Source organism: Cucumis sativus, chromosome 1 (assembly GCF_000004075.3).
Source record: "Cucumis sativus cultivar 9930 chromosome 1, Cucumber_9930_V3, whole genome shotgun sequence".
Taxonomy (NCBI): Eukaryota; Viridiplantae; Streptophyta; class Magnoliopsida; order Cucurbitales; family Cucurbitaceae; genus Cucumis; species Cucumis sativus.
The window spans coordinates 25,430,859-25,452,413 of NC_026655.2; the positions used below are offsets into that span (position 1 = coordinate 25,430,859).

Here is a 21,555-nt window from a genome sequence, read left to right on the forward strand (position 1 = left end):
CTGACCAATTCATTGACAGCTCAGCAAGCTAAAAAAAAAAGTCAAAAAGTGGTTAAGGAAAGCACTTTTTGTGATAACTCAACAATAAGAAACCAACCAATGGGAGCCATCCAGGTCACTCTTTTGTGGCTCCCATCGCCACCTCATCAATTAACACGGACGTGTTTACAGCTCAACGAACAACCACCATTCCTTGACGTGGCAATTTCTTATCGAATAAAATTCCAACTTTACCCTTACATTACATTTTCTTTAAGGTCGGTGAATGCCGTACAATGGAAGCTCCTAGACATACTCTCTAGTTCTTATATATATATATATTTGTATTATTCATCCATCATTTATTAAAACTCCAATGTATGTTTGTGGATTTTACAATAGTTAATATTATTTGGTAGATGTTGAGATTTCTTCTTCTTCAATGTGTAGTCTTTTTCCAAGTTTGGAGAAAGTTTTTGATGAGGTTGGGACTTATTAATTTTCACGTGTGGGCCACGTTGTTAAATAAATATATGATAAATTTTACGAAATATCTATATATATGTGTGGTAGGGTTTCAATTACGTCACTACTTTGAAAATGTAGTTTTCATTTTCTTATTAATGTTTATAGACCGCAAACGAAGCGATAGTGATGCTTAAAATTGAAAGATGGTATAGAATATAATTTGAAGTATCATTTGTTAAAATTAATGTCACATCAATGTGTACAAAATGTATTTATTGAACGATGTTATAAGGGCCGTTTTGGAGATATTGTTTGAAAGAAATAAGTTGTATAAGGATAATTATATAATTGACTCGTATATTATATTGCATACGTTTTTTAAAATTTACACATCAGTTTTCGTTTTTCATTTTAACGAAAAACAAATCAAGAGGTATTTTTCCTAACAACTTTTTAAATTCAAAGACAATTAAAAAAAATAAAATACTTTGGTTGTTATACTTTTGGTTTATTTTGTTCATTATACTTATTGACCTAAAAACAATAATGGACGAACTAAAACGATCACCACCTTAAGAGTACAAAGATAAGATGAACTAAAATTAAAAATATAAAAATGAAAATAAACATCACAATGAAGCAAATGGAACTTGAAGTACACGGAACCAGACGATATGAAATTAAAGCATTTGTTTAAAGGATTGGATGATAGAAGATCAACTCTTTAGACTTTAGAGAAGAGAGTGGAAAAATTGAGATGGGTATTATGTTAGTGTGTATAGGAAAGTTCTATGAAAATGACCACCGACTATTGAGAGACCAATTTGGGGCCAAGTCAATGATTGGTAATTTCAACCTACAATTATGATTTATGACAATGACAATAGCTTAGGTCACTTTGAAAATGACTATAAGATTTTCTAGTTACACATATACACTTCATATTAGACTTGGTCGTTGTAATAATAACTATGTCAGGGATGATATAAGCTAAGTACATGTGTTTAGTCTTTAATGTTTGCGTATATTTCTTTACATAATATAATCTTCGAACAACGTAGATAGTAAATAATCAGTATAGAGGTTTGGTGGTTTATTACCAATATTTATGAGTAGAGAGATAGTTATTCAAGTTATAAAATAATAGGTGACAATACATGAGTTTTTATTTTAATTTAGTTTTGAGACTTTAAAATATTTGTTTTGACTTTCGTAATTTAAAAAAGTTGATATAATTATTATTGTTTTGAGTTGTGAAGACGTGAGGTCAAATCTCTCATGTCTAGAATGAAATAACGTACCAATTAATTTTGAGCTAAACCCGTTTAAAAAAATTAACTTTTTTTTAGTTTTAACAAATCAATGATGTCGGTCAAGAAGTTATGAAAAGCAACCATTGAAGAAAGAGAACTTTAGAAAGAAAAGCAACGTAGTAAATCACAAATGATTTTTTTTTTCTTTTAAGTTTAGAGGTTGGAACTAAAACAAACTTTTTCATTACAAGGAAGGATAATCGAACCTTCAAGGTTAGGGAGAAAAATCAAAGAGTGACAAACTAAAATAAATTTAAAAATTTAGGAAACAGAATATACATTTTAAAAGTTTATATTTATAGAGAATGTTAGCTAATTTTTAAAAACTTTTAAATTTTAAGAAAAAAAAATTAAAAGTTTAAAATAATTATGGATTCCAAAATGCAAACATATATTTTAATTGAGTTTAAAAACTAATTAATGTATTTATACACGGTAAAATTATGAACAACACGAACATAGTTCAATAATATAGAACTTGTACTTTTTACTTCAATGTCAGTTAGAATTATATGAAATTGTGTCACAAAAAGTTCCAAAGAAGGATAGGATCTCAAAATGAAAACGCTTGTTGATATAATTTTTTTATAATATGTCACTTTGTTCAAAAGTAAAAAACCAATTGTTAGGGGTTTAGAGAAGGTTTTTCCCCTTGCAATACATGACAACATGATACATTACTAATTTTCTTTTAAACAAAAGATTTTAATATGTATACAATGATAAAGGTCCAAAAACAAATGTAGGAAAGATGAAGCAATTTGTTGCACATTTAGGCTCATGGACTCATTCTAGCACCCACCATACAAGGAGGCCTTGGAAACACACCAACCAATGGTCCAATAGCCCAATAGCCCAATAGCCCAATAGCTTTTGAAATACTTTGGAACACTTCAAGTCTTTTTTAAATACTTCTGCTCGAGAGGCTTCTTTCTCCACAAGAAAATAAAACAGCCGTTGCTCTCTCTTCCACGGTCAAAAGGCACCAATCTCCCGGCGCTTGTTTCAGTTCCTATTTTCTTCTCCACTCTCTACTCTCTTCTTCAGGCAATGCAACCGGCAGACGGAGATTTTTTTCCTAAATGAAATCTTATGGTAGGCGTCTCTATTCCGATTAAGGATTTTTTGAATTAGGGTTTTTCTTTTTTCTGTTCACTGGTTTATTTTACATATGAAGGACAGATCTTGTTTTATTTTCTCATAATTAAGTTTACAGGTTCTTCTCTCTTCTTCAGGCAATGCAATCCAGACGACGGAGATTGTTTTCCTAGATGAAATCTTACGGTAGGCGTCTATATTCCGATTAAGGATTTTTCGAATTAGGGTTTTTTTTTTCTTTTGTTCACTGGTTTAATTTACCTATGATGGACAGATCTTGTTTTATTTTCTCATAATTAAGTTTACAGGTTCTCCTCTCTTCTTCAGGCAATGCAATCCAGACGACGGAGATTGTTTTCCTAGATGAAATCTTACGGTAGGCGTCTATATTCCGATTAAGGATTTTTCGAATTAGGGTTTTTTTTTTCTTTTGTTCACTGGTTTAATTTACCTATGATGGACAGATCTTGTTTTATTTTCTCATAATTAAGTTTACAGGTTCTCCTCTCTTCTTCAGGCAATGCAATCCAGACGACGGAGATTGTTTTCCTAGATGAAATCTTACGGTAGGCGTCTATAATCCGATTAAGGATTTTTCGAATTAGGTTTTTTTTTTCTTTTGTTCACTGGTTTAATATACCTATGATGGACAGATCTTGTTTTATTTTCTTATAATTAAGTTTACAGTTCTCCTCTCTTCTTCAGGCAATGCAATCCAGACGACGGAGATTGTTTTCCTAGATGAAATCTTACGGTAGGCGTCTATATTCTTCTTTTGTTCACTGGTTTAATATACCTATGATGGACAGATCTTGTTTTATTTTCTTATAATTAAGTTTGCAGGTTCTCCTCTCTTCTTCAGGCAATGCAATCCAGACGACGGAGATTGTTTTCCTAGATGAAATCTTACGGTAGGCGTCTATATTCTTCTTTTGTTCACTGGTTTAATATACCTATGATGGACAGATCTTGTTTTATTTTCTTATAATTAAGTTTGCAGGTTCTCCTCTCTTCTTCAGGCAATGCAATCCAGACGACGGAGATTGTTTTCCTAGATGAAATCTTACGGTAGGCGTCTATATTCTTCTTTTTGTTCACTGGTTTAATTTACCTATGATGGACAGATCTTGTTTTATTTTCTCATAATTAAGTTTACAGGTTCTCCTCTCTTCTTCAGGCAATGCAATCCAGACGACGGAGATTGTTTTCCTAGATGAAATCTTACGGTAGGCGTCTATATTCCGATTATGGATTTTTCGAATTAGGATTTTTTTTCTTCTTTTGTTCACTGGTTTAATTTACCTATGATGGACTCATCTTGTTTTATTTTCTCATAATTAAGTTTACAAGTTCTTCTCTCTTCACGCAATGCAATCTGGCGGACGGAGAGTGTTTTCCTAGATGAAATCTTACGGTAGGCATCTATTCCGATTAAGGATTTTTCCAATTAGGGTGTTTTCTTTTCCTGTTCACTGGTTTAATTTGCCTAAGAAGGACACATCTTGTTTTATTTTCTCATAATTAAGTTTTACAAATTCTTACTTTTAGACATATTCTTTACATTATGTTTTCTTTTACAGGTAGAAGAATAAACTTGGTTAGCTGAGGAGTAAAAGACAGGGTCTGGAAAAAGTGTAAGCTTCTTCTGCTGTAAGTGAATTTAAATTGATGAAATTCCATGAATATACATTTTCAGTGGTTTTGTTAGAAGTTTTAATGACTTAATAGCTTTGCTTCGTAGTCGTAGGAAATTGTTTGTTTATGATAAACTACCTAGGATTATTTTATACATATACAGAATTGTTTTAAATATTGCTTCGTAGTCGATAGATATAGTGTTTTTGTTTCAAAGAGTAGGTGAGTCAAATAGGAGGACTGATTGTAGAGACGGGTTTGAGAAAAGCTGATGAGCAAGGAATGAAATTATAACATCCTTTTTGTCTTAGTGGTTAGGAATGGAGCATTGAACTCTAATTTAAAAAGAAATAATAATATAAATGTTTTGAGTATTAAAAGTTTTTGAAGGATTGGTGAAGAAACTTATAAGCCTAATAGGTGTTTTTAAAGGAACCAAGAAAAGAGGTCTGAAGGTTTTTAATTAAAGGGAGTACTTGAATAAAAAATCTTTCGGGTAATTGGTGCAAGTGCAAAGTTAGATTCTGTTGGTTATAAGCTAGATAAGGGGCAATCATATGGAATTGCTGAGTTTGTTAGGTATTAAAGGAGACCCAAAGATAAGTTGAATAAGAGAATGATTATCTTCAAGTAGATAGGAAGATAAGTTTGAATAAGGAATTTCAAATTAAAGTACGATATTGGACTTCAAGTTTTTGATAGATTTCTTGTCATTCTTTGGAAGGAAGATTATATGCTAAAGGAAAAGAGATACGGAAGTATATGGTGGATCAAGAGTATTTATTTAAATCAATATCAAAACTGAAAATTGAAGTATTATGCGAAAAATTTGTTTGGAATTGAAGCATTCCATTTGGTTTTCAAATATGAGGGTATAAATTAATATTTATTCAGGAGTTTTTTGGAATTGAAGATACATTTTTATGATTTTGGATTTTAAATGTTAGGAAACTCACAAGTCTAAAAAAGAATAGTTGAAGAGAAAAGTTTGATTGTACACAATATTAACAGAAAAGGTTTTGGATTTGTTGGGTTGAATCATTATGTTACATAAGGAAAATAAGTTATAATAAAAGAATTTTCTATTATTCAACTATGTGATTGTACTTCCACGTTTTGGCGTTTGGTGAGGTCTAGACATTCTTTGGATAAAGGAGTATAAAATTGGATGGAGAGTTCACAACTTGGAGAAACATGATACTTTTAAGATTTGCCAAATTGCCGTGATATCTTATAGGAGAAATTATGAATTTAAAGAGGGGAAAAGCACATGGAGTGTGGTGGATCATGGAGTAATTCATTGAAAAGATTTTTAGTAAATGAAACTCTAAAATAACAAGTGCTTGGGTTAATTGGTGCAGGAGTAAAGTTTCTTTTGGTCTAATAAGGTTAATATGAGATTGAAGTTCGACTTTTGAATGAAGTGTTCTTGTCCTTCTTTGGATGAAATAAGTAATGAAATGTTAAGATGGACAGAGATGGGGCACCTATTTGATTTTCTTCACAGTTCTGGCTTTGGCTTGGACATGAAGTTGGTTATATTTGGACATTTTCATTGGTAGAAGGTAGAGTATTAAAAGTTTTTGAAGGATTAGTGGAGAAACTTGTAAGCCTAATATGTGTATTTAAAGGAACCAAGAAAAGAGGCCTAATAGGTTGCCATCTTTTGAAGAAAGGATTATCAAATTGGATCAAGTGTTGAAGCAGTAGGAAAGGAGGAAAAGAGAAAGTGGAAAGGGGGAAATATTGAAGTAAGAAAGTAGAAGAAGAAAATACCAAAATTGAAGATAGGAAAAAAACATGAAAAGTGAGAAGGCTGTGATGATTATTGATTTAGCTTTTAGAAGAGTTCGTACCAAAAAGTTTGTATTACCCATCATTACCCTAGAGCCGGACTAGGGTATGATGGGAAATAAATACTTTTTGGTAGCATTCGCTCCTAAAAACTAAGCCAATAATCATCACCGCTTTTATCAAATTTCTTGTTTTTTTCTTGTATTTTAATTTGGTATTTTCTTTTTCTACTTTCTTACTTTGACTAACGGTGAGATTAGCCTAATGGATTAAATTTTTATTTAAGGGATGGGGTGAGTGCTCATATCTCTTTGCCATTGTTTTGAGAAATGATTATCAACTTGAATTAGTGTTGAAATAGTGCACTAAGAGTCAGATTAGCCAATTGGATCAAGGTTTTATTTATAAGCTCTATGGTGATTTTTCGTTGATATGAATATAGCGAAAAGTCATTTGGCTAATGAAATGATATTGAAAAAAGACAACATGGAGGGACTATAGACGACACAAAAAGAAAAGTTAGAATATAAGGAGGCTGGCTGTTAAGAAGAAATCTGACTCAACGAGGTTTGAAAATCTAATATTTCCTCATTATTAGGTAATCTTCTGAAACAGATGGACCAAGAGTTGGTTGAAGAGTCCTAGTGATCTAAAACAGTTATGGTTTTGAGGGATCCACAAGATTTTTTTATAAATGCAAGAGAAACTCATTTTCCTAAAGGGAGTAATTGGACAGATCTTGGAAGGGGTTTTGAGAGAATTATAAACAAAGAAGGAAGACATTAGAATAAAAGTTATTTGGGTAGTTGGACCCAAAGAAGTATAAAATTGGATGGAGAGTTGTGAACAAGGAAAAGCTTTGATGTTTTTTGGATTTGGCAACAACTTGCCACCATGTTTATACGACAAGATAATGTTAGAGATTGCAAAATGAAAAAGGGTAGAGAAGAAACATGGAGTGCGGTGGATGATGGAGTAATTCATCAAAAAAACTTTCAAGTAAGTGAAACTCTAAAATAAATAGTTTTTGGGTTAATTGGTGCAAGAGAAAGGTCCTATTGGTCTAATAAGGTAGACTAGTATGAGATTGAACTTCAATTTTTGAAAGAATAGTTATTGGCTTTCTTTGGATGAAATAAGTTTTGAAATGTTAAGATGGACAGAGATAAGGCATCCGTTTGGTTTTCGCAGTTGTGGCTTTCGCTTGGACATGAAGTTTGTTATATTTGGAGATTCATTGGCACAAGGTTTTGAGTATTAAAAGTTTTAAAGGATTAGTGGAGAAGCGTATAAGCCTAATAGGTGTATTTAAAGGAACCTAGAAAAAGAGGTATGAAGGTTTTTAATTAAAAGAAGTACTTGAATGAAAGTTCTTTGGGTAATTGGCGCTAATTCAAAGTTCAATTCTGTTGGTTATAAGTTAGATAACGGGCAATCTTATGGAATTGCTGAGTTTATTAGGTATTGAAGAAGGCAAAGAGATAAGTTTGTATAAGGCCATGGTTATCCGTAAGGAGATGGGAAGATAAGTGTGAATAAAGGAGTTTCATACTAAAGTATCAAATTTTGGACTTCCAAGTTTTTGATAGAATTCTTGCCATTTTTGTGAAGAAAGATTAGCAAATTCACTAAAGTGCTAATATAATGGACAAACTAAGATACTTTATTTCAGTAGCTGACAATTGACCGTGGAAATTGATCTAAGTCCAAACATTAACAGTATAGTATATAATTAAAAATGAAATGGTCAAATGTGAGATTCGTTGGTATATGGTTTCTAGGGTTCTACAAGATTGTCTGACAAAATGCAAGAGAAACTCATTTTCTGAAAAGGAGTAATTGGACCGATCATGAAAAGAGTTTTCAGATCATTCTAAACAAAGAAAGGAGACATTAGAATAAAAGGTATTTGAGTAATTGGAACCAAAGAAGTATAAAATTGGATGAAGAGTTTAAGAAGATGGAAAAGCTTTGGTACTTTTTAGGATTGGCAACTACTTGCCATGATGTTTTATACGAGAAGATAACATTAGAGATTGTGAATTTAAAGAGGGGAGAAAAGACACAAAGAGTGTGGTGTGATGGAGTAATTCATTGGAAGAGTTTCATGTAAATGAAACCTAAACATAAAATGGGTTTGGGTTTATTGGTGCAAGAGAAAAGTTCCTATCGGTCTAATAAAGTAGATTAGTATGAGATTGAAGTTCAACTTTTGAATGAAGAGTTCTTGTCTTTTTTTGGACAAAATAAGTGATGAAATGACGGACAAAGATGAGGCATCCGTTTAGTTTTGCAATTGTGGCTTTGGCTTGGACATGAAGTTTGTTATATTTGGAGATTCGCATTGGCATAGGTTAAAGTATTAAAAGTTTTTTAAGGATTAGTGGAGAAAGTTGTAAAGCCTAATAGGTGTATTTAAGGGAACCAAGAAAAGAGGCCTAATAGGTTGCCATCTTTTGGAGAAAGGATTATCAAATTGGATCAAGTGTCGAGGCCGTAAAGAGAAAGTGGAAAGGGGAAATGCCAATGTAAGAAAGTGGAAAAAGAAAATATCAAAATTAAAGATAGGAAAAAAACATGAAAAGTGAGAAGTCTGTGATGATTATTGATTTAGCGTTTAGAAGAGTTCGTACCAAGAAGTTTGTATTACCCATCATTACCCTAGAGCCGGACTAGGGTATGATGGGTACTAAATACTTTTTTGTAGCATTCGCTGCTAAAAACTAAGCCAATAATCATCACCGCTTTTAACACATTTCTTGTTTTTTCTTGTATTTTAATTTGTTATTTTCTTTTTCTACTTTCTTACTTTGACTAATGGTGAGATTAGCCAAATGGATAAAATTTTTATTTAAGGGATGAGGTGAGTTCTCTTTGCCATTGTTTTGAGAAATGATTATCAACTTGAATTAGTGTTGAAATAGTGCACTAAGAGTCATATTAGCCAATTGGATCAAGGTTTTATTTAAGCTCTATGGTAATTTTTCGTTGATATGAATATAGCGAAAAGTCATTTGGCTAATGAAATGATATTGAAAAAAGACAACATGGAGGACTATAGACGACACAAAAAGAAAAGTTAGAATATAAGAGTTTTGGATTGAAGTGTGACGTTGAGATTCAAGTTTGGATTAAAGAACTCTAGCCAATTGTTTTGAGAAAGAAATATCAAAATGGATTTGTGCTGAGATTATGCATTTAAATTGTGAATAGATTAAGTTTTTGTTTAACGAATTTGGTGATTTCCAATGGACATGGTTGTTGGAAAAAAAAGTTGGCTATACTAAAGTAAATTGTAAAAAGAACATGGAGGACTATAATCGACACAAATATAGAAGTGTGGATTTATTTAACAAATTTGGTGATTTCCATGGATATGGTTATTGGAAAAAGAAAAGTTTGCTGAACTAATGTAATTGGCAAAAAGAACGTGGAGGACCAGAAATGGCACAAATAGAGAAGTAAGGATATTGAGTTTTGGATTGTTAAGTGTTATTCAATTTTAACTTTTGGAATGAATAACATTGTTTCGAGAAAAAGATTATCAGAATGAATTAAGAGTTAAAGATGTGCACTAAGAGGAAGATTAGCCAATTGGATTAAGTTTTTATTTAACGAATTTGGTGATTTGTTGTTGACATGATTATTGGAACAAGAAAAGTTGGCTATACTAATGTAATTGGTATAAAGAACATGAAGGACCATAAAAGGCACAAATATAGAAGTAAGGATATTTGATTTTTGATTGATGTGTGACATTCAACTTTTAACTTTTGAATGAAGAGCCAATGTTTTGAAAACAGATTACTTGTTTTGAAACAGATTACCATAATGGATTTAGAGTTAAGATAGTGCACTACGAGAAAGATTAGCCATTTGGATTTAGGATTTTGTTTAAGGAATTTGGTGATTTGCCATGGATATGGTTAGTGGAAGAAGAAATGTTGCTATACTAATATAATTGGTAAAAAGAACATGGAGGACTATAAAGGAAACAAATAAAGAAGTAAGGATATTTGAGTTTTGGATTGAAGTGTGGCATTTGGACTTTAACTTTGGAATGAAGAGCCAATGCTTGGAGAAAGGATTACGATGAATTAAGTGTTAAAATAGTTCGATATTTGAGTTTTGGATTGAAGTGTGGCATTTGGACTTTTAACTTTTGGAATGAAGAGCCAATGCTTGGAGAAAGGATTACGATGAATTAAGTGTTAAAATAGTTCCTTAATTGTAAGATTAGTCAATTGGATTATGATAGATCACCAAGTTGTGTTCGTATTGTATGGATATAAACTTCAACGATTGCAGTAAGGAATAGATCAATTTCAGAATGAAAAGTACGAAAAACCAAGAAGAGAATTAAAAGAACTATCCTCTCTGCTTTTGGGTTAATTTGTGCAAGAGAAAGGTCCATTGGTGTAATAAGGTGTCGGATGAGATTGAACTTAAATTTTTGAATGAAGAGTTATTTGCTTTCTTTGGATGAAATAAGTTACGAAATGTTAAGATGGACAGAGATAAGGTATCCATTTGGTTTTCGGAGTAGTGGCTTTCGCTTGGACATGAAGTTTGTTATATTTGTGGAGATTCATTGCACAAGGTTTTGGAGTATTAAAAGTTTTGAAGGATTGTGTGGAGAAGCGTATAAGCCTAATAGGTGTATCTAATGGAACCAAAAAAGAAGTATGGAGGTTTTTAATTAAAGGAAGTACTTGAATGAAAGATCTTTGGGTAATTAACGCTAATGCTGGTTCGATTCTGTTATTATAAGCTGATTACGGGCAATCTTATGGAATTGCTTAGTTTGTTAGGTATTGAAGAAGGCAGGAAGATAAGTTGTATAAGGCCATGATTATGTAAGGAGATGGGAAGATAAGTTTGAATAAAGGAATTTTATACTAAAGTATAAAAAGAACATGGAGGACTATAAATGGGACAAATAGAGAAGTAAGGATATTTGAGTTTTGCATTTAAGTGTGGCATTGGACTTCAACTTTTGGAATGAAGAGCCAATGTTCAGAGAAAAGATTATCAAAATGGATTAAGAGTTAAGATAGTGCACTAAGAGAAATATTAGCCAATTGAATTAAGTTTTAATTAAACGAATTTGGTGATTTGCCATGTACATGGTTATTGGAAAAAGAAAACTGGGCCATACTATTGCAATATTGGTAAAAAGAACATAGAAGATCATAAATGACACAAATAGAGAAGTAAGGACATTTGATTTTTGGATTGAAGTGTGACATTGGCTTTTAACTTTTGGAATGAAGAGTCAATGTTTAGAGAAAAGATTATCATAATGGATTAAGAGTTAAGATAGTGCACTAAGAGAAAGACTAGCCAATTGGATTTTTAGTTTTTATTTAACAAATTTGGTGATTTCCCATGGACGTGGTTATTGGAAAAAAAAGTTGGCTATACTAATGTAATTGGTAAAAATAAATGGGGACTATAAATGCACAAATAGAGAAGTCAAGATATTTGAGTTTTGAATTGAAGTGTGACATTCGACTTGCATTTTCAGTGGTTTTGTTAGAAGTTTAATGACTGAATAGCTTTGCTTCGTAGTCGTAGGAAATTGTTTGTTTATGATAAACTACCTAGGATTATTTTATACATATACAGAACTGTTTTAAATATTGCTTCATGGGAATATCTTTGTTTTGTTTTTATGTTTCTTTGTCGATTATATAGTGTTTTTGTTTCAAAAGTAGGTGAGTCAAATAGTAGGACTGATTGTAAAGACGGGTTTGAGAGAAGTTGATGAGCAAGGAATGAAATAATATAACATCCTTTATTGTCTTAGTGGTTAGGAATGGAGCATTGAACTCTAATTTTAAAATAAATAATAATATATATGTTTTGAGTATTAAAGTTTTTGAAGGATTGGTGAAGAAAACTTATAAGCCTAATAGGTGTTTTTAAAGGAACCAAGAAAAGAGTCTGAAGGTTTTTAATTAAAGGGAGTACTTGAATAAAAATTCTTTCGCGGTAATTGGTGCAAGTGCAAAGATAGATTCTGTTGTTATAAGCTAGATAAGGGGCAATCTTATGGAATTGCTGAGTTTGTTAGGTATTAAAGGAGACCAAAGATAAGTTGAATAAGAGAATGATTATCTTCAAGTAGATAGGAAGATAAGTTTGAATAAGGGAATTTCAAATTAAAGTACGATTTCGGACTTCAAGTTTTTGATAGATTTCTTGTCATTCTTTGGAAGAAAGATTAGCAAACTCATTGAAGTGCTAATGAAATGGACAAACTAAGATACTTTCTTTGAGTAGCTGACAATTGGCTATGGAGATTGATTTGAGACTTGACTAATGAAATGGACAAACTAAGAAAAGAGGTCTGAAGGTTTTTAATTAAAGGGAGTACTTGAATAAAAATTCTTTCGGGTAATTGGTGCAAGTGCAAAGTTAGATTCTGTTGGTTATAAGCTAGATAAGGGGCAATCTTATGGAATTGCTGAGTTTGTTAGGTATTAAAGGAGACCCAAAGATAAGTTGAATAAGAGAATGATTATCTTCAAGTAGATAGGAAGATAAGTTTGAATAAGGGAATTTCAAATTAAAGTACGATATTGGACTTCAAGTTTTTGATAGATTTCTTGTCATTCTTTGGAAGAAAGATTAGCAAACTCATTGAAGTGCTAATGAAATGGACAAACTAAGCTACTTTCTTTGAGTAGCTGACAATTGGCTATGGAGATTGATTTGAGACCTGACGATAACATTAGAGTGTGCCATTAAGAATGAAAAAGTCACATGGAGATTCATTGGTATATGGTATTTATGGTTCAACAATATTCTTGGATAAGTGCAAGAGAAACTCATTCTCCTAAAAGGAGTAATTGGACATATGATGGAAAGAGGTTTGAGACAGTTCTAAACAAAGAAAGGAGGCATTAGAAGAAAAGGTATTTGGGTAATTGGAAGCGAAGAAAAGTTGCATCGTATTTGGTCACTTGTTGAGTTGAAGTGTTATGTATGTAATGTGGGAGGAAGATAAGTACAATTAGAGAATTATGGATTAGTATATGGTATGATATTGGACTCCTATTTTTTATGGAAGCGTTCTATTCGATGAAACATTAAACAATTGGATGAAGAGTTGAGAAATGGACAAATTAAGGTACTTTCTTATAATTGGCTACAATTTTCACGAAAAATGATGTTAGAATTCAAGATTATATGCTAAAGGAAAAGAGATACGGAAGTATATGGTGGATCAAGAGTATTTATTTAAATCAATATCAAAACTGAAAATTGAAGTATTATTTGAAGAATTTGTTTGGAATAAAATGGACTTGAGCATTCCATTTGGTTTTCAAATATGAGGGTAAATTAATATTTATTCAGGAGTTTTTTGGAATTGAAGATACATTTTTATGATTTTGGATTTTAAATGTTAGGAAACTCACAAGTCTAAAAAAGAATAGTTGAAGAGAAAAGTTTGATTGTACACAATATTAACAGAAAAGTTTTGGATTTGTTGGGTTGAATCTTATGTTACATAAGGAAAATAAGTTATAATAAAAGAATTTTCTATTATTCAACTATATGATTGTACTTCCACGTTTTGGCGTTTGGTGAGGTCTAGACATTCTTTGGATAAAGGAGTATAAAATTGGATGGAGAGTTCACAACTTGGAGAAACATGATACTTTTAAGATTTGCCAAATTGCCGTGATATCTTATAGGAGAAATTATGAATTTAAAGAGGGGAAAAGCACATGGAGTGTGGTGGATCATGGAGTAATTCATTGAAAAGATTTTTAGTAAATGAAACTCTAAAATAACAAGTGCTTGGGTTAATTGGTGCAGGAGTAAAGTTTCTTTTGGTCTAATAAGGTTAATATGAGATTGAAGTTCGACTTTTGAATGAAGTGTTCTTGTCCTTCTTTGGATGAAATAAGTAATGAAATGTTAAGATGGACAGAGATGGGGCACCTATTTGATTTTCTTCACAGTTCTGGCTTTGGCTTGGACATGAAGTTGGTTATATTTGGACATTTTCATTGGTAGAAGGTAGAGTATTAAAAGTTTTTGAAGGATTAGTGGAGAAACTTGTAAGCCTAATATGTGTATTTAAAGGAACCAAGAAAAGAGGCCTAATAGGTTGCCATCTTTTGAAGAAAGGATTATCAAATTGGATCAAGTGTTGAAGCAGTAGGAAAGGAGGAAAAGAGAAAGTGGAAAGGGGGAAATATTGAAGTAAGAAAGTAGAAGAAGAAATACCAAAATTGAAGATAGGAAAAAACATGAAAAGTGAGAAGGCTGTGATGATTATTGATTTAGCTTTTAGAAGAGTTCGTACCAAAAAGTTTGTATTACCCATCATTACCCTAGAGCCGGACTAGGGTATGATGGGAAATAAATACTTTTTGGTAGCATTCGCTCCTAAAAACTAAGCCAATAATCATCACCGCTTTTATCAAATTTCTTGTTTTTTTCTTGTATTTTAATTTGGTATTTTCTTTTCTACTTTCTTACTTTGACTAACGGTGAGATTAGCCTAATGGATTAAATTTTTATTTAAGGGATGGGGTGAGTGCTCATATCTCTTTGCCATTGTTTTGAGAAATGATTATCAACTTGAATTAGTGTTGAAATAGTGCACTAAGAGTCAGATTAGCCAATTGGATCAAGGTTTTATTTATAAGCTCTATGGTGATTTTTCGTTGATATGAATATAGCGAAAAGTCATTTGGCTAATGAAATGATATTGAAAAAAGACAACATGGAGGGACTATAGACGACACAAAAAGAAAAGTTAGAATATAAGGAGGCTGGCTGTTAAGAAGAAATCTGACTCAACGAGGTTTGAAAATCTAATATTTCCTCATTATTAGGTAATCTTCTGAAACAGATGGACCAAGAGTTGGTTGAAGAGTCCTAGTGATCTAAAACAGTTATGGTTTTGAGGGATCCACAAGATTTTTTTATAAATGCAAGAGAAACTCATTTTCCTAAAGGGAGTAATTGGACAGATCTTGGAAGGGGTTTTGAGAGAATTATAAACAAAGAAGGAAGACATTAGAATAAAAGTTATTTGGGTAGTTGGACCCAAAGAAGTATAAAATTGGATGGAGAGTTGTGAACAAGGAAAAGCTTTGATGTTTTTTGGATTTGGCAACAACTTGCCACCATGTTTATACGACAAGATAATGTTAGAGATTGCAAAATGAAAAAGGGTAGAGAAGAAACATGGAGTGCGGTGGATGATGGAGTAATTCATCAAAAAAACTTTCAAGTAAGTGAAACTCTAAAATAAATAGTTTTTGGGTTAATTGGTGCAAGAGAAAGGTCCTATTGGTCTAATAAGGTAGACTAGTATGAGATTGAACTTCAATTTTTGAAAGAATAGTTATTGGCTTTCTTTGGATGAAATAAGTTTTGAAATGTTAAGATGGACAGAGATAAGGCATCCGTTTGGTTTTCGCAGTTGTGGCTTTCGCTTGGACATGAAGTTTGTTATATTTGGAGATTCATTGGCACAAGGTTTTGAGTATTAAAAGTTTTAAAGGATTAGTGGAGAAGCGTATAAGCCTAATAGGTGTATTTAAAGGAACCTAGAAAAAGAGGTATGAAGGTTTTTAATTAAAAGAAGTACTTGAATGAAAGTTCTTTGGGTAATTGGCGCTAATTCAAAGTTCAATTCTGTTGGTTATAAGTTAGATAACGGGCAATCTTATGGAATTGCTGAGTTTATTAGGTATTGAAGAAGGCAAAGAGATAAGTTTGTATAAGGCCATGGTTATGTAAGGAGATGGGAAGATAAGTGTGAATAAAGGAGTTTCATACTAAAGTATCAAATTTTGGACTTCCAAGTTTTTGATAGAATTCTTGCCATTTTTGTGAAGAAAGATTAGCAAATTCACTAAAGTGCTAATATAATGGACAAACTAAGATACTTTATTTCAGTAGCTGACAATTGACCGTGGAAATTGATCTAAGTCCAAACATTAACAGTATAGTATATAATTAAAAATGAAATGGTCAAATGTGAGATTCGTTGGTATATGGTTTCTAGGGTTCTACAAGATTGTCTGACAAAATGCAAGAGAAACTCATTTTCTGAAAAGGAGTAATTGGACCGATCATGAAAAGAGTTTTCAGATCATTCTAAACAAAGAAAGGAGACATTAGAATAAAAGGTATTTGAGTAATTGGAACCAAAGAAGTATAAAATTGGATGAAGAGTTTAGAAGATGGAAAAGCTTTGGTACTTTTTAGGATTGGCAACTACTTGCCATGATGTTTTATACGAGAAGATAACATTAGAGATTGTGAATTTAAAGAGGGGAGAAAAGACACAAAGAGTGTGGTGGATGATGGAGTAATTCATTGGAAGAGTTTCATGTAAATGAAACCTAAACATAAAATGGGTTTGGGTTTATTGGTGCAAGAGAAAAGTTCCTATCGGTCTAATAAAGTAGATTAGTATGAGATTGAAGTTCAACTTTTGAATGAAGAGTTCTTGTCTTTTTTTGGACAAAATAAGTGATGAAATGACGGACAAAGATGAGGCATCCGTTTAGTTTTTGCAATTGTGGCTTTGGCTTGGACATGAAGTTTGTTATATTTGGAGATTCGCATTGGCATAGGTTAAAGTATTAAAAGTTTTTTAAGGATTAGTGGAGAAAGTTGTAAAGCCTAATAGGTGTATTTAAGGGAACCAAGAAAAGAGGCCTAATAGGTTGCCATCTTTTGGAGAAAGGATTATCAAATTGGATCAAGTGTCGAGGCCGTAAAGAGAAAGTGGAAAGGGAAATGCCAATGTAAGAAAGTGGAAAAAGAAAATATCAAAATTAAAGATAGGAAAAAAACATGAAAAGTGAGAAGTCTGTGATGATTATTGATTTAGCGTTTAGAAGAGTTCGTACCAAGAAGTTTGTATTACCCATCATTACCCTAGAGCCGGACTAGGGTATGATGGGTACTAAATACTTTTTTGTAGCATTCGCTGCTAAAAACTAAGCCAATAATCATCACCGCTTTTAACATTTCTTGTTTTTTCTTGTATTTTAATTTGTTATTTTCTTTTTCTACTTTCTTACTTTGACTAATGGTGAGATTAGCCAAATGGATAAAATTTTTATTTAAGGGATGAGGTGAGTTCTCTTTGCCATTGTTTTGAGAAATGATTATCAACTTGAATTAGTGTTGAAATAGTGCACTAAGAGTCATATTAGCCAATTGGATCAAGGTTTTATTTAAGCTCTATGGTAATTTTTCGTTGATATGAATATAGCGAAAAGTCATTTGGCTAATGAAATGATATTGAAAAAAGACAACATGGAGGACTATAGACGACACAAAAAGAAAAGTTAGAATATAAGAGTTTTGGATTGAAGTGTGACGTTGAGATTCAAGTTTTGGATTAAAGAACTCTAGCCAATTGTTTTGAGAAAGAAATATCAAAATGGATTTGTGCTGAGATTATGCATTTAAATTGTGAATAGATTAAGTTTTTGTTTAACGAATTTGGTGATTTCCAATGGACATGGTTGTTGGAAAAAAAAGTTGGCTATACTAAAGTAAATTGTAAAAAGAACATGGAGGACTATAATCGACACAAATATAGAAGTGTGGATTTTTTAACAAATTTGGTGATTTCCATGGATATGGTTATTGGAAAAAGAAAAGTTTGCTGAACTAATGTAATTGGCAAAAAGAACGTGGAGGACCAGAAATGGCACAAATAGAGAAGTAAGGATATTTGAGTTTTGGATTGTTAAGTGTTATTCAATTTTAACTTTTGGAATGAATAACCATTGTTTCGAGAAAAGATTATCAGAATGAATTAAGAGTTAAAGATAGTGCACTAAGAGGAAGATTAGCCAATTGGATTAAGTTTTTATTTAACGAATTTGGTGATTTGTTGTTGACATGATTATTGGAACAAGAAAAGTTGGCTATACTAATGTAATTGGTATAAAGAACATGAAGGACCATAAAAGGCACAAATATAGAAGTAAGGATATTTGATTTTTTGATTGATGTGTGACATTCAACTTTTAACTTTTGGAATGAAGAGCCAATGTTTTGAAAACAGATTACTTGTTTTGAAAACAGATTACCATAATGGATTTAGAGTTAAGATAGTGCACTACGAGAAAGATTAGCCATTTGGATTTAGGATTTTGTTTAAGGAATTTGGTGATTTGCCATGGATATGGTTAGTGGAAGAAGAAATGTTGGCTATACTAATATAATTGGTAAAAAGAACATGGAGGACTATAAAGGAAACAAATAAAGAAGTAAGGATATTTGAGTTTTGGATTGAAGTGTGGCATTTGGACTTTAACTTTTGGAATGAAGAGCCAATGCTTGGAGAAAGGATTACGATGAATTAAGTGTTAAAATAGTTCGATATTTGAGTTTTGGATTGAAGTGTGGCATTTGGACTTTTAACTTTTGGAATGAAGAGCCAATGCTTGGAGAAAGGATTACGATGAATTAAGTGTTAAAATAGTTCCTTAATTGTAAGATTAGTCAATTGGATTATGATAGATCACCAAGTTGTGTTCGTATTGTATGGATATAAACTTCAACGATTGCAGTAAGGAATAGATCAATTTCAGAATGAAAAGTACGAAAAACCAAGAAGAGAATTAAAAGAACTATCCTCTCTGCTTTTGGGTTAATTTGTGCAAGAGAAAGGTCCCATTGGTGTAATAAGGTGTCGGATGAGATTGAACTTAAATTTTTGAATGAAGAGTTATTTGCTTTCTTTGGATGAAATAAGTTACGAAATGTTAAGATGGACAGAGATAAGGTATCCATTTGGTTTTCGGAGTAGTGGCTTTCGCTTGGACATGAAGTTTGTTATATTTGTGGAGATTCATTGGCACAAGGTTTTGGAGTATTAAAAGTTTTGAAGGATTGGTGGAGAAGCGTATAAGCCTAATAGGTGTATCTAATGGAACCAAAAAAAGAAGTATGGAGGTTTTTAATTAAAGGAAGTACTTGAATGAAAGATCTTTGGGTAATTAACGCTAATGCTGGTTCGATTCTGTTTATTATAAGCTGATTACGGGCAATCTTATGGAATTGCTTAGTTTGTTAGGTATTGAAGAAGGCAGGAAGATAAGTTTGTATAAGGCCATGATTATGTAAGGAGATGGGAAGATAAGTTTGAATAAAGGAATTTTATACTAAAGTATAAAAAGAACATGGAGGACTATAAATGGGACAAATAGAGAAGTAAGGATATTTGAGTTTTGCATTTAAGTGTGGCATTGGACTTCAACTTTTGGAATGAAGAGCCAATGTTCAGAGAAAAGATTATCAAAATGGATTAAGAGTTAAGATAGTGCACTAAGAGAAATATTAGCCAATTGAATTAAGTTTTAATTAAACGAATTTGGTGATTTGCCATGTACATGGTTATTGGAAAAAGAAAACTGGGCCATACTATTGCAATATTGGTAAAAAGAACATAGAAGATCATAAATGACACAAATAGAGAAGTAAGGACATTTGATTTTTGGATTGAAGTGTGACATTGGCTTTTAACTTTTGGAATGAAGAGTCAATGTTTAGAGAAAAGATTATCATAATGGATTAAGAGTTAAGATAGTGCACTAAGAGAAAGACTAGCCAATTGGATTTTTAGTTTTTATTTAACAAATTTGGTGATTTCCCATGGACGTGGTTATTGGAAAAAGAAAAGTTGGCTATACTAATGTAATTGGTAAAAATAAATGGAGGACTATAAATGGCACAAATAGAGAAGTCAAGATATTTGAGTTTTGAATTGAAGTGTGACATTCGACTTGAACATTTTCAGTGGTTTTGTTAGAAGTTTAATGACTGAATAGCTTTGCTTCGTAGTCGTAGGAAATTGTTTGTTTATGATAAACTACCTAGGATTATTTTATACATATACAGAACTGTTTTAAATATTGCTTCATGGGAATATCTTTGTTTTGTTTTTATGTGTTCTTTGTCGATATATATAGTGTTTTTGTTTCAAAGAGTAGGTGAGTCAAATAGTAGGACTGATTGTAAAGACGGGTTTGAGAGAAGTTGATGAGCAAGGAATGAAATTATAACATCCTTTATTGTCTTAGTGGTTAGGAATGGAGCATTGAACTCTAATTTTAAAATAAATAATAATATATATGTTTTGAGTATTAAAAGTTTTTGAAGGATTGGTGAAGAAACTTATAAGCCTAATAGGTGTTTTTAAAGGAACCAAGAAAAGAGGTCTGAAGGTTTTTAATTAAAGGGAGTACTTGAATAAAAATTCTTTCGGGTAATTGGTGCAAGTGCAAAGATAGATTCTGTTGGTTATAAGCTAGATAAGGGGCAATCTTATGGAATTGCTGAGTTTGTTAGGTATTAAAGGAGACCCAAAGATAAGTTGAATAAGAGAATGATTATCTTCAAGTAGATAGGAAGATAAGTTTGAATAAGGGAATTTCAAATTAAAGTACGATTTCGGACTTCAAGTTTTTGATAGATTTCTTGTCATTCTTTGGAAGAAAGATTAGCAAACTCATTGAAGTGCTAATGAAATGGACAAACTAAGATACTTTCTTTGAGTAGCTGACAATTGGCTATGGAGATTGATTTGAGACTTGACTAATGAAATGGACAAACTAAGAAAAGAGGTCTGAAGGTTTTTAATTAAAGGGAGTACTTGAATAAAAATTCTTTCGGGTAATTGGTGCAAGTGCAAAGTTAGATTCTGTTGGTTATAAGCTAGATAAGGGGCAATCTTATGGAATTGCTGAGTTTGTTAGGTATTAAAGGAGACCCAAAGATAAGTTGAATAAGAGAATGATTATCTTCAAGTAGATAGGAAGATAAGTTTGAATAAGGGAATTTCAAATTAAAGTACGATATTGGACTTCAAGTTTTTGATAGATTTCTTGTCATTCTTTGGAAGAAAGATTAGCAAACTCATTGAAGTGCTAATGAAATGGACAAACTAAGCTACTTTCTTTGAGTAGCTGACAATTGGCTATGGAGATTGATTTGAGACCTGACGATAACATTAGAGTGTGCCATTAAGAATGAAAAAGTCACATGGAGATTCATTGGTATATGGTATTTATGGTTCAACAATATTCTTGGATAAGTGCAAGAGAAACTCATTCTCCTAAAAGGAGTAATTGGACATATGATGGAAAGAGGTTTGAGACAGTTCTAAACAAAGAAAGGAGGCATTAGAAGAAAAGGTATTTGGGTAATTGGAAGCGAAGAAAAGTTGCATCGTATTTGGTCACTTGTTGAGTTGAAGTGTTATGTATGT

General features: G+C 32.0%; 3 long non-coding RNA genes across 28 annotated transcripts in view; all 3 read left to right on the plus strand.

Moving 5' to 3' along the window:
* The first annotated feature begins 2,673 nt into the window (after positions 1-2,673).
* LOC116403819 overlaps positions 2,674-21,555 on the plus strand; it is a 34,016-nt gene continuing 15,134 nt past the window's right edge. For 2 of the 26 annotated variants that reach the window (XR_004216658.1, XR_004216672.1), the window contains exons 1-10: positions 2,677-2,855; positions 2,977-3,044; positions 3,167-3,234; positions 3,357-3,424; positions 3,564-3,612; positions 3,702-3,769; positions 3,859-3,926; positions 4,017-4,084; positions 4,201-4,272; positions 4,439-4,492. This is a non-coding gene — a long non-coding RNA (uncharacterized LOC116403819). Of the gene's footprint in view, positions 2,856-2,976; positions 3,045-3,159; positions 3,235-3,349; positions 3,425-3,563; positions 3,613-3,694; positions 3,770-3,858; positions 3,927-4,009; positions 4,085-4,200; positions 4,273-4,438; positions 4,509-21,555 lie in introns of all 26 variants that reach the window. The other 24 variants (XR_004216681.1, XR_004216678.1, XR_004216684.1 and 21 more) reach the window with 24 other exon arrangements.
* Positions 4,515-13,044, plus strand: LOC116403829. The gene is made up of 2 exons (XR_004216692.1): positions 4,515-4,940; positions 12,638-13,044. It is a non-coding gene; the product is annotated as an uncharacterized LOC116403829 (long non-coding RNA).
* Positions 17,893-21,318, plus strand: LOC116403833. The gene is made up of 2 exons (XR_004216694.1): positions 17,893-20,504; positions 20,912-21,318. It is a non-coding gene; the product is annotated as an uncharacterized LOC116403833 (long non-coding RNA).